Source organism: Lycorma delicatula, chromosome 2, assembly GCF_047948215.1.
Source record: "Lycorma delicatula isolate Av1 chromosome 2, ASM4794821v1, whole genome shotgun sequence".
NCBI lineage: Eukaryota > Metazoa > Arthropoda > Insecta > Hemiptera > Fulgoridae > Lycorma > Lycorma delicatula.
This window is the reverse complement of record NC_134456.1, coordinates 51,352,551-51,365,468: the sequence shown is the minus strand read 5'-3', so window position 1 is coordinate 51,365,468 and position 12,918 is coordinate 51,352,551.

The window sequence follows — 12,918 nt, the reverse complement described above, 5'->3', positions numbered from 1 at the left end:
TTAAGCTTTAAAAACTACTAATTTTATGGTTTCAAAAAAGTAATAAACTAAATTAATTGAGAATAGGTCATGAGAAGTAATGGAATATGTGTAGGTTAGTTTTTGTTGTGTATTAGTTAATGGTTGCAATTAATTGCTCATTTAGTGTGTTTATGTGATGGAAAATAAATAGCCTAATTTAAAATATTTTAATGTAGTTCTGAAGTCTTACATTCATAAATTTGTGCAGAGAAGTAAAATTCTCCTGGTTATAGGTATTCATTTATTGTTTTTCTCTTCAACCTTTTATCACAGATGACTGATGATATCTAAGCTCCATTGTATGGCTTTCTATGAATCATTAATCATGAATGATTCTCTTTTATTTTAACTTCCTTTATCCGGTGAGATGCAAATGAACATTTCTGATTAAAAAATAGCTGCAAGAATTCAGTCCAGTTTCTTATGGTAACATCTTATATAACTACTTAATCTTATAAAACAGACAATAAGAGGAGACGGTTTTACCCTTACCTCTTTGAAAACGTTAACCCAGTCAGATGGTACTTAAATCAACTTTTTGTAATTTGTAAGGGCCATATTTGTATCACACTCAAGGTACGAATGTCCTTTGATAGGAAATGTAAGTTTAATGATTTTAAACGCATAACTTCATGAACCAGGTAGTAGGGATATCAAAACATGGTGTAATTCTTATTCTGTCCAGCACATGAGTCACAAAAAATAATTAAATGTTGTACACTAGAGTCTAGTAAGAATAATAAAATCATGAAGGAGCGAAACAACTTCATTACTACTTTTCTTTCCTGTAGTTTCAGGATATACATAAAACACCAATCTGTTATCTGATAACACCAATCTGTTAAATGATAACATGACCGAAAAAATGTCGAATGAGCAAATCAAAGATCAAAACCGTGCTGATTTGTTTTTTTGACAGTAGGGGTATCGTGCATAAAGAATTTGTTCCTCCAGGATAAACTGTCAACCAAGTGTTTTACAAAGGTGTCCTTGAAAGGCTCAGGGAAAGAGTGATTCTCATGAGACTAGATATTGCAGACAAGTGGATGCTTCGTCATGACAATGCCCCGTGTCACACGGCCATTTCCATCACGGAATGTTTTACCCCAAAATGCATTCCTATGGTTCCTCAACTCCACTATTGACCTGATTTGAGTCCTTGTGACTTTTTCCTTTTCCTGAAATTGAAATGTGTCTTAAAAAGATGTCATTTTGGAACTCTGGAGAACATTCAAAAGAATGTGTCCGACCAGTTAAACTCTCTACCAGTTGAAGCCTTCCAGCGCTGCTACCAGGAGTGGGAACAACGACTCTGCCGGTGTATAGGTGCCCAAGGAAACTACTTTGAAGGGGATAAAACAACTTTGTTGTTTGAAAAAATAAAAACTTTGGTAAGTAAAAAGTCAGTCTCATTACTTTTCTCACACACCTTGTACATATTTATCTCACATAACTCAAAAAGATTAGCCATAGGATGTTGAAGTTTTGGATTTAGGACTACTGTAACATCTAGTTGTACACATCCCTTTTAGATTGCAATTGAGTGTACCAGAAGTTAGGAGTCTAACTGCAGTAATAAACCCTCATTGAGAGCGTTTAAACGATATATCATAAATGGTACTTATTTTCATTGGTTCCACAGTTGTAGCAAAATAGAATTTTAATTAATGATATATTTGGATCTTACAAGGCAGATCTTAGAAGGTACAACGGTTCAAATAACTTCATATACATATATTTTTTTAACTTTTTTTGTAATTTAGATATACTGATTTATTAATATATATTAACATCTGATTGTAACAAATTTCTTACAGTAAATAATTCAATAATAACAATAAAAAAATATATGAAAAAATATCTGAAATTATTGGTGAAATAATATTTTATGTACTTTTCCATTTTAATTCAAAAATTTTTACAGAGGTTATTAATTATTAATAAAGCAATATATGATGAAAAACAAAAATTTAATACATATGTATGAAGTTGGATTCGAACCGATGTGTGCATGGTTATGGATTCAACATATTATCACTTGTACCACATTACTTGAGTGACGTGAAACAAAATTAATATATAAACTAATATAAAAATGCTGATATGGACACCACAAAAAAATGTGATGCAATGTGGTGTTCACCACAATGCAATTGTGTAAATGAGCAATTTATTAAAGAATTGGTATCTCACTTTCAAATGAAATAAGTTTAAATGAACTGCAGCAAAAAATGTGTATGTAATTTAATAGGCACACATGAAACTCATGTGTACACATCAGATTTTTAATCCTTACAAATATGGATTCCATAAATTTTTTTGGTCTTGTAAATTTTATCCTATGAAATAAGTGTTTAAATTATTTTTCTATACAAGGCATAATCAGAAGAGAAATAATTTTTCCATACATCTGTGACTATGTTACTTGTAGCTGTAAAAGTAATATAGTCGAGGTGTTAGTTGCAAGATTTGATTCAAAATATTATTCTTTTTTAAACTGCTGGAGCCTAAAGCCGATGACAACTCTAGCTCAAAATCCTTAGCCAATCTTATTATTTATAAAGACATTTAGAAAATTATCTTGTGTACCTTAAATTTAATTTGCCATATTGTAGAATAAATTTTCCTGCTTAATTAAAAAAAATAACAATTTTGTTAGAATTTTTTGAAGTTAACCTTTTTCCAGTTTTTCTCAATTAATTTTTTTCAAATTGAACAAAAAATGAAATTTGCATTTATACATGTAATGTGTAAATATCAACTTAAGTATTACAAACTTACAATTCAATATTTGAAATAATGTTAAGGGACAACATTGCAACAATGCATTCAAATCTTATCGCAAACATTTTATTTCAAAAGCTAACAAGATTCATAAGCAACATAATGTCAGCTGTTATTCTAGATCTAACTTTAGACATTGTTTATTCTGTAACTATAATCATCAATTACAAGCTTGTAAAGAATCTTTTTAGAACATAATAATTGTTGTCTCATATGCTTTTTGTTTGGTATCGTTTGTGTGTTTGTTGCGTGCTATGTATGTTGATGTGTGGGTGTGAGGTAATGGTGATTCTTTGGTGCGTCGTTTAGTGCGTGGTGAGATATTGTGAAAGACAGATGTGTGTGCCGTCTTAAGCATTCATTGTGTTAAAATGTTACAATATCTTAAATATTCAAATGTTACATAGTATTACAATGTCTTAGTATTCATTACAATAAAAATGTTATACAGTCCACTATTGTGTGTGTTCATTTAGTGAAAAAACAAAACACTTTCATAAAGATGATTATACCAATGAATGTTACTCATGTAACTTATGTAATTTCAGTCATAAAAGACACAATACACTCGTTCATACTGATACACTTAATGATTCTACATTAAGCAATGATAAATATGAAAATAATGATTATTGTTCGCAATCAAACAAAAATGTAATTCTCTCTACTGCTGTACGTGATGTAGATGACATTTATACTCATTTATATGATATACAACATAATCATACTCATTTACATAGAATCTTGTTAGTCTCAGGTAATCAAATTTTTGCACATATAAGTATGCTAGCAAATTAGGACTTAAACTTACTAAAGAGTATTTGCTTATTTCAGGAACAAATAATGCATTAACTAATTCTGACTATAGTGTAGTACTTACATTGCATTCACAATACAAAAACTTTTCATTTAAGGTGCACTGTGCTGGCTGTTTTGTCAGACAAAACTATAACCTTCCATTACATACGTTTGAAATTTCCCATCTTAATTTATCTCAAAATTTATTCTGAGGTAAAAAGAAATCCAAGATATCCTATTATTCAAGTTAGGGTGTATTCTTATTGGTTGTCTTTCAGTTAAAGTTAAACATGAGAATAATGTTACAGCCCCTTCTTACAGGTGACAATAACACAAATCTTTCAACTATACTTGAAAACTTTTGGAAAATCAATGTAATTGATTCTGATGTTTTAGTGTGAAAATGAAAAATTTCTACGTGTGAAATGAAATACTACTAGAAACAATCAAGGCAGATTTATTGTATTGCTATCATGTAAATCTGATAAATTGCGGCTGGGTGATTCTTTTATCAATGCTAAAAATATTTAAATTTAGTCACAGCTCATCAATCAATTCTGATGATTTATTAACTAATAAATCAGGCATTTATTACTTACCTACTACCAAATATTTAAACCCACAAGTCTAACAATTAAAATGCCAGTCGTCTTCAAATGGTCAGCTATGATTTCTAATGGTTTATCTCTTAATGATACCCTATTAGTTACCTGTTGTCCAACAGGATCTATTCTCAATAATACTTGGATTTTGAATCCATAACTATGTCATTACTTCAGACATAGCAAAGATGTATCGTCAAGTACTAGTTAAACCTAATGACTAATTTACAACGCATACTGTGGTGTGAATCTCCAGATCAGGAATTAAAACATTTTGCAGTAAGAACTGTAACATATGGAATTGCTTGTGTTCCATACTTAGCCACTAGATGCCTAGTTCAAATATCAAATGAAAATCAAGGGGATTTACCATTGGCATGTAATACTATTAGAAATGATTTTTATGTTGATATCATTTCAGGTTCTGATGATCTAGGTGAACCTGTTCAACTACAATTTTGTTTTTAATTTATTGCAACATTATGGCTTTCCATTCCAGCAATGGTTTTCTAATATTATTATTATTATTATTATTATTATTATTATTATTATTAACATATAATAATAGGAACATATTCCTATTCTTAATCTTATTCTGGGTTCTATTCCTTTAACCCAGGAACATGATTTACGTACCTTAGGCAAATTAATGGAACAACTCTACAGGTACATTGTCATTCCAGATTACTTAATCTGTGGATACTAAAATTTATACTAAAAGAACTATTCTTTCTGTTATTGTAGAAGTATGTAATGATGCAGTCTTAATGGCAACTAAAAATTAGTTGGGATGAAAGATTACCCACAACAGTGTTATTGCAATGGTATAAGTTATACAATCAGTCACATTTAATCGAATTAAGATAAGTCGACCAATTAAATTCAACAATGGCGCTAAGGTTAACTAAACCCAAATACACGGATTTTCCAATGCCTCCATAAAGAATTATGGCTGTCGTATTTACATTCAAACATCATTTTCTTATCAAACAATTTCATGTAACTTACTTTGTTTCAAATCAAGACTTGCTCCCCTTACAGCAAATAACACTACCAAGGCTTTAATTATCTAGTTGTTTATTTCTCACACTCATATTAGTGAAGGTAATCAATGCTCTAAATACAAATATTGGTGAAATACATTTGTTTACAGATTCGACAATAGCATTGTAATGGATTCATGGACATCCATCTAATTGGTAGGTATTTATTAGTAATAGAATTACTGAAATTCAGAGATATATCTCAAATACTAGATGGCACTACGTCAAGACCTTTGAAAATCCAGGTGACATATTGTCACCTGGATTTTAATTCAATCCAATTAAATTGATATGTCACTTTTGGTGGCATGGTCCTTCTTGACTGTTACAATTTTCATCTCATTCGTCAAATAATCACATTACCTTTAATAGTCATAGTAAAAATACAGAATGTATTACAGAAAAATGTAAAAATATATCAACATCTTTTACACACAGTTTTATTTGATTATACACAACAATTTTCATCTTTACCTAAGTTAATTTGCACATTCAGCTTCTTTTTCCGATTTATTCACAATTTTAATTTAAATAGAGCTGAATGAACTGTTCGTCAAAATATCAATGTCTTTTGTTCTTATTATACATTATCATTATTGACATTAGATGGAAAATAAATGTATTATGTATTCAATTATATAATCAGTATACTTCATTAAACTAGGTTTGTTACATTGTAAGAAATTATTGGATCATATTATTTGTATAATTTATTTTTGTATTGTTAATTATTATAACATTTATGTAACTTAATTGAGTTATTTTTGAAGTTATTACTGATGTTCTTATGTTATTATAAAAAGAAATATTTATTTTGTCGGGAAAAATTTTTATTTTTATTTTTATTTTAATTTTTATTTTAATTTTTTTTTATGTTAAGATTCATTTTTTCTTTTTCTTAATTAATATAAACAAACAACTGTCACATTCTTCTTATTTACTGAACCAGCTGATGTTAAATATTATTCTATTTCACCAAATTGGTGAAATATTACTATCCTTTAAGTTGGTAATTAAAGCACATATATACTGTACTAGCTAGAAAGAATTATAATACATGTAATCTAAAGATTATTTTACACTTAACTCACATCATTAAAATATAAAATAATATAATTCAAAATGTAATAAATTGATTAAAGATGATATTACTTAAAGTTATTACAAAAAGTGTTTAATGAACGTTTGAGTGGCCTGGCAATTAGTAAAACAGATAATTAACATAACTTATATATTGCCCAAGGCTGTGATTATCATACATGACTATAGTCTTAAGAATAAATTACATTTTAAATTATGTGGAATGAAAGGTTGAAGAACTATGTGGGTGAATAAGAGGGATTATGCTCTAATATTGCACATAGTAACATAAAACTAAGAACTACAAAATGTTGAATTATTTTCTTTAGAAAATTAAATTTTAGTTTTATAACAATATTTTCTAAAATAAGATTCTCAAATGGACAGAACATCCAAATCTTTAAAAAAGTGAGTTTGACAAGATAGTTATTCTTCCCCTTCTGACAATAATTCTGATTTAAAAAAAAAAACTGGAAATGAAACCTGAAAAATAATAGTGCATGATTGGACTGAGAGGACAAGTGTGATTGACTGGAAAATGAAAATCGAGAACAATTTAAAATTCAAAAATCACATGTAAAATGTTTCACTTTATTGTATAAACCACAAAATTAAAATACACATAAATACATATAGATAATAAAATATAAGGTACTCTAATAAATACTTTAGAAATTAATGCTAGATAATTAATTAAAATGTAAGAACTTCTATTGTTAAATTTTGATATAAATACTAAATTTTGAAATTTTACTGTCATAAAATATATACTAACAATTCACTGTAAACAACAAAACAATGGTAAAAATGTTTTGACAACGAAAATGAAAAAAAAAAAATGTTAACATATAAAATAAATTTTTATATGTTATTTGAATAAATTTCACTGGTGTATCCATTAACTATGAAATAGTATCCAAATCTGTAAATTTGATTACAATTTCTGCATTTTTAGGTGTAAATTTCTTTAAAATAAATTAATAATTTTTTTATAATTGATTACTTAAAATATTACTTAACTTGTATTTGGTATAATTTAAATTTTTTTATATATTATTGTTAAATTTTTATCTAATTCCTAATTTAAATTTATTATTTATATGTAACAAATATTATTATTATTATTATTGTTATCTTTTACGATTGCATAGGATCACTTTAGTCAATCCATTATCTAAGTCTCTTCAATAGGACTGTTTGGGCTTTGCGGTCCGCCCAGTACCTTTTCATACGTTCTGATCTTTTTGCCCTTTCTAGTGTTGAAAATGTTTATGTTGTGAGTTTTTTCTTGTGAGTGTGAAATAAGTATTTTTTTCTTGCTTAATTTTATCTTATCTGTGGTGTCTTCTGGTGCAAGAAGGTTGGGCAGTGGGTGCACAATCCACCACTTTCTGATAGTTTTTAGTGATGTAGGTTCTTTCAATTCTTCTTTAGATTTTCTGGAGTCTGTCTTTGATTGTTCGTTCAGGTGGAAGAATGTTTCTGCTGCATAAGTGGCTTATGGTTTTGTAGCTGTGTTGTAGTGTCTTATTTTTGGGTTTATTGACAGGCTTTATTTATTGTAAGTATACCAGGATAATTTTTTAACTTTATCTAGTTTGTTTATTCTTATTTGGATCAAGGTTTTTTCATTTAGTTTGTTTGTTATTATTTCTCAATATAAGATATTTTAAATTACTATTTGAAATAATAATATTAGATATATTGTAAATAAGAAATTATAAATATTAGGTTACTAATTTGATTTTATTACAGTCTATGTTTACTTCTTTTAATCGTGTTGATTTTTGAGACATAATTTCTGTCTTTTTGAATGATATTTTGGGGCCAATTTTATTTGCAATATTTTGAAATTATAATACTGTATTTTCTTTTCGAAATGAGTTATTGTTAAATCCAAAAAGTTTATACTATTGTTAATCGTAACTTCCTTTGTAAATTGTATATGTTCATTAAATAGGTTAAATTCTTTTAATATTAAATCAGTAACTCGTTCATGTGCACATGTTAGAATGTTATCTACGTATCTTTTGTTGAGTGAGACCTTAGTATAATTTAATTTCTCTAATACTTTATTTTCTAAATATGTGCATTGTAAAGGTTTCAATACGCAGGAAATAGCAATCAGGTTATATAAAGACATAATTATCGAAAGATAAGATGAGGTCATGTATGAGTAGGGGGATGTATTAAAACAAGGATGGGGATAAAATATTGTTATCTAGGATGGGTAGACCAGTTAATTTTTTTAATATGGAAGAGAATAATACATCAAAAATTATGGCAGAGATGATTTATTCTAAAAGAAATAAACCAATGCTACATTTCAATAAGTATACATATTATTCCCATTCATTTAGGAAAGATGGTTTATTCATTTAGGAAAGATGGTTTACCATGGTATTGGAGATGTGAACAATGAAATTCCTGCAATGCTAGATGTACTAATGGAAGTGACCTTGAAGATACACAAAGTACAGAAGAATGGTACAAGAAATCATCAGCATGGAACAGGTGTGCAAGGGGAAGTAAGGAAGCTAAGGGACAACTTAAAAGGCTGTGCAGAAAGAAATCTACATGAACCTCCAGCACAGCCCATGAGGTTGACTTTACGAGACGTGCATGAGGAAGAACTGCTTTTGATGTTACCTGAAACAAACACGTTGCGACAACAGATTAATAGAAATCAAAATAGAAGCTGACCTGTCAATCACGTTTCATTGCAAGACATTGATATTCCCAATGAATACCGTGTTACTTCTGCTGGAGAGAGGTTCCTTTTGTACGATTCCTGACCAGAAGATGAGAACAGAATACTTATGTTTGCCACAATAGAGAACCTGAGACTGCTCTCTGCTAGCCCAGTAATGATCGCAAACGATACTTTTAAGACGACACCAAATCAATTCATGCAATTATGTACACATTACACGTGTTTTCCGAGGGCACGTCTTCCTCTTTGTATACGCTCTGCTCCACTGGATAAGGAGGACACATATTGACTGCTGTATGAATGTGTGGTGGGTACAGCACGAGAAGTAAATATCCATATACATCCTGGAACTATCATGATGAATTTCGAGTTGGCAAATATTAACGCAGCTCAACAAATTTTTCCAAATGCAAACATAAAGTATTGCTTATTTAATTGGTCTTGATCTGGCATCACATTTAGTCAATGGGATTAGCAGCAGAATATAACATCATAGGGAGTGAAGTATGGAAGCAAATTTCATTGCTGCTGGGATTACCATTTGTTTCCGTGGAAGATGTCTTTGATGACATTGTTGAAATAATGTCAGAGGATCTGGATGGTCTGGTTGAATATGTCGAGTGGATATATGTAAGAGGAAGTTGAGCTCGGGGTTGATGAAGAGCTGAGAATGCAAAATTCCCTGTTGAAATGTGGAATGTGTATGACCTCATGATAAGTGACCAGAGGAGAACAAACAATGCCGTCGAGGGATGGCATTATAAATCTCAGACTGTTCATCATCCCTACCTATAGAGATTCATAGATATAATGATAGATGAACAGAAACAAAATCAACAAGATATGCTAGGAGACTACATTAACATAAGACCACCTGTGAACAAAACATATTTAGCAAACCAAACACACATTGCTGAAGTTGTGCAATGACATCAACAATATAAGGATGCACAATGCATGTCAAGTTACCTGAGGGCAGTTGCATATAGACTAAAGGTGAACCCTGCAGAATTAATTGATGAATGATCTCTGTAACAACTAATTAATAGGTATGTCATCATTATTTCTGGGATACATACACAATAAATAAATTAAAAAAATTATACTTCTCTTTTTTTATTTATCTCAGTAAATGGACTAGACAAATATGAGATTGTCTTCATTTAAAAGTCTTCTAGTGGACAATACAGTAAATGCACATTACCTGGAGTGGATATAAGTGCGATGAATGAAGATGGAATACAGACTAAATAATTAATGGACATTGGACTTCAGATGGACCTGACCATAAGTGGACCTTACAGGACATTTGCTTCCTGCAATGTTTGTTGTCATGGGTTCTGTTTTTCAGTTTTCCTTTTCTGATTAGATAGTTATGGAAGAAATCTGTGAGGGTGGGGAATGTTAAGAGTAATCTGCAGTTTTGAAGAGCGAATGTGTGTTGTCATTGGTTTTGTTTTTATCATCATTCCTATACTGATTAGATAGTTATGGTAGTAATCTGTGAAGGCAGTCAATAATAAGAGTAATCTACTATATTGTGAGAGAATGTGTGTTATCATTTGATTAATTTCCTATTCTGATTAGGTAGTTATGGAAGAAATCTGTGAGGGTGGGTAATGTTAAGAGCAGTCTGCGGTTTTGAAAAGTGAATGTGTATTGTCGTTGGTTAATTTTTCTATTCTGATTAGATAGTTATGGAAGTAATCTGCGAGGGCAATAAATGTTAAGAGTAATATGCGGTATTGAAGAGTGAATGTGTGCTTTCATTGGTTTAGTTTTTATCGGCTTTTCTATTCTGATTAGATAGTTCAGCAGTAACCTGTTAAGGCGGAGAATGTTGAGAATAATCTTTGTTATACAAGAGTAAATGTGTGTTTCACTGGTTTAGTTTTTATTAGCATTCCTAAGCTGATTAGATAATTTCGGAAATAACCTTTAAACGAGGTGAATTTTTAGAATAATCTATGGTATTCAAGAGTGAATGTGTATTTTCATTGGTTTTGTTTTTATCAGCTTTTTTATTCTGATTAGATAGTTACGGAAGTAATATATGAAACCGATGAATGTAAAAAGTAAACTGCAGTATTGAAGAGAGAATGTGTGTTATCATTGATTTTGTTTTAATCGGCTTTCTTATTTTGATTAGATAATAAAGAAAGAAATCTATAAGGCTAGCTAATATTAAGGATAATCTGCGGTATTGAAGATTGAATTTGAATATTCATTGGTTTAGTTTTTATCGGCTTTCCTATTCTGATTAAATAGTTTGATATTAACTGTGATGGTGGTGAATGGTAAGGCTAATCTGCAGTATTGAACAATGAATTTGTGTTGTCATTGGTTTATTTTCCTATTCAAATTAAATAGTTACAGCAGTAATATTTGAAAGTGGTGAAGGTTAAGAGTAATCTGCGGTAATGAAGAGTGAATGTGTGATGTCATAGGGTTATTTTCCTATCCTGAGAAGATAGGAATCTGTGGGCGGTGAATGTTATGAGCAATCTACAATATTGAAGAGTGAATGTGTGCTGTTTTTTATTTTGTTTTTTATCGGCTTTTTTATTTCGATTCAATAGTTTCAGAAGAAATCTGTGAAGGCGGTGAATGTTAAGAGTAATCTGATATTGAAGAGTGAATATGTGTTATCATTGGTTTTGTTTTTATCAGCTTCCCTATGCTGATTAAATACTTCCAGAAGTAACTTTTAAACACGGTGAATAATAAGAATAATCTGCAGTATTAAAGATAAAATGTATGTTGCAATTGGTTTTGTTTTTACATACCAACTTTATGTATTTTACATACCACTCATGTGAATTACAGATCAGTAGCACACCACTGAACCTATTATATATACAATATGTCAGTAGGATAGCAGAAGAGTAATATCTCAGAGCAGTGAAGCAATAAAAAATTACAATCTTTTTTGAAAGTATCTAATTTATTTTATAAAAAAAAATCATGTATCATAAAATTTTAATCTTTCCTATTAGACCCCAAAAATGACCATGTAATGGGTTCTTCATTGCGATATTTTATCATAATAAGAGCATGAAATTTTTCATACCACAAAGTGTAGTGGTTTAATAAAACGCTAAGTTTGTTATCATTAAATATTTATTATCCCAATATATATTCACATTATAAAGAATAATGTCATCTTTTGGAGCTTCCTCAAAAAGTCAGAACAGTTTTTAAGATACAAAAATGGACTGTCAGATCATTATCTGGTGTCTTAAGTATAAATCATATAAACCAATATTTAGAAAATTTTAAATATTAACTTACCCTATTTATACAGAGATATCCAAAAATCATGCCCATCAAAATTAAAGTGTTAATAAATAGTAATATAGTTGAAAAAGTTCTCTTGGTTATCGCAAGATAGCACCACAGGTATTAATAACAACAAACCTATGGCACCTAGGTTGTGATGTGTATTGATCACAAGTCACTTGCAGTAGGGCTTTGTTAATTTCTTAGTAAACATATTGTTTTCCCAAGAGCGACAGGTTTTTATTGTTGAACATTATTTTTCCAGTCATTCTTATGCACGTGCTGTAGATGAATTTCGTGGGAAATATCCAGATGTGATAGTGCCTAACAATTTGACCATAATGAGATTAATCGCCCATTTTAGAGAATGCGGATCAGTTGCAGACAAGAAGAGAACTGGGAGACCAGCTATTTTAACTGATTCTAAACCAACTGAGGTTAAGACTGTGATGCGGTGTACACCTTCAAAACGCTTGTGGAGACTATCAGCGCATTCCTAGATTTCATATGCAAGTGCTCAAAGAGTGATGGAAGAGGTTGCACTTTCGTGCATATCATGTTCACAAAGAAGGAGCCGGATAAAAAAAGCACATAAAGA